The following is a 1,942-nucleotide window of genomic DNA, read 5'->3' on the forward strand; positions in this document are numbered from 1 at the left end:
CTGCCAATTCACCACTGACGGAGAGGTTATCACTGCTACTTCACATGGGCACCTCCAAGAATTGCCTTGGTCACTGAGGATAAATTGTTTACCCTAAAGCTGCATTACCATTATGGGCCAGAGTCAGGACAAACAGGCTCATACCCATTTCAAAGAAATGAAAAATTTTCTATTTCCTAATTTACAAAAACTCAATTTTCATAGAATATTCTAAGCTGTGATAGAGAAACACACTAGTGGGCTCATGGAGAGCCTGTAAATCAAGTGACCTTTTTCTACTCTAGTTTTTACTTTTTCAATGAACTTTCTTTCTTCACTATTCAAAAAAAAAAAAAAAAAAAAAAAAAAAAAAAAAAAAAGGTAAGAAAATCTTTTAATGTGGTAGCCCAGTGGCACACTGGATAGATCACTGGGCTTGGAATCAGGAAGATGAAAGTTCAAATATTACCTCAGCCACTTCCTAGATGTGTGACCCTGCTAATTACTTAATGTCTTCCTGAGTCCCTTCATCTATAAATTAGACATAACAGAAAACAGCACCAAACTCCCTTGTGAGGATCAAATGAGGTTATGGCAAATGGGCTGAGGGGCGGAGACAAAGGATGAGCTTTTGTTTTTACTATAGTTCGGCCCTTCCACAGTCTGAGGGACAGTGAACTGGCCCCTATTTAAAAAGATTGAGGGCAGGGGGACAGCTAGGTGGCGCAGTGGATGGAGCACCAGCCTTGAACTCAGGAGGACCCGAGTTCAAATCTGGTCTCAGACACTTAATACTCCTAGCTGTGTGACCATGGGCAAGTCATTTAACCCCAGCCTAAAAAAAAAAAAGTTTGAGGGCCACTGACATATGCTGTCTTAAGGCTGCTGTTTTGTAAAATGGCAAAGGGAGACTTGAATCAGGTCCTTGTGACAAGGAGGCCAGTTTTCTATTCAGGTCATGTGTCTGATCTACTGCCAAGTCTTGTCATGTCTTCAGGTCCCTAACTAGAGGCCTGGAGTCCATGCTGGGCTGGCAGTGCAACCAGTGAGCTCAGAAATATACCAAACTGTCTCATTTGGTATGTTTAATCCATCTACCAGGAGGATGGCATCCATTCTTAATTATTTTCCCTGTGGAATTATGATCAATTATTCGACAATTCTTAAGTTTTTAAAATTGCTTTTACAGTGTTATTATATAAATTGCATTATTTCTGTTCATTGGACCCTGGATCAGTTTGTACGATAATTCCCAGGTTTTCTTTGAAGCTTATTTCCTTCTTATAGCACAGTATTTCATCACATTCTTAAATTTTGTTCAGTCACTCTCCAATTGATGGGCAAGAGTAAACTTATCCTCTTTTGTTTTTTTTTTTGGGGGGGAGGGGGGTGTTGAGAAGAAGGTAGATCAAAAGTTGCTGAGTCAAAAAGTGCAGTTTATGGGAATGCTTCCAAATTATTTTCCAGAATAACAACCAATTCACAGCCCCAACAATTTGTCAAGGTGCCTCTTAACAGGTCATGTTGCCAGAACAGGTAAAATAAGAAACAAAAGAAAATAGAAATAATGGAAAAAAAATTATCTGAAATAGGGTGGTAGTAACTGAAAAAAGGGGCAGACACCTGTTAATATGCCATTTGAGCCTCGGGCCCAGCTTCTCATAAAGGAACAGAGAGGTCCTGAAATTCTCATCGACTGTGGGATAGAGTTTTGCTAAATTTTTACACCTATTTCAGACCTACATACCTTGGGGTTTCATAAAAATTTGTGAAAATCACAAGTGGAAAAAACTCAAAATGGTATTACTTTTCCCTCTGTGGTTGGCCTCGGGAGAGACAACTGATACTGAGATACTGAGAGTAGGGTCGTGTCTGCTTAACTTACACTAAAATGAAAGATAAATTTAAGATTGGAATCATTTATATTCAAAGAGGAAAATACAAGGCATTCCTGATTCCATAC

This window comes from Sminthopsis crassicaudata, chromosome 2 (genome assembly GCF_048593235.1).
Source record: "Sminthopsis crassicaudata isolate SCR6 chromosome 2, ASM4859323v1, whole genome shotgun sequence".
In the NCBI taxonomy this organism is placed as follows: domain Eukaryota; kingdom Metazoa; phylum Chordata; class Mammalia; order Dasyuromorphia; family Dasyuridae; genus Sminthopsis; species Sminthopsis crassicaudata.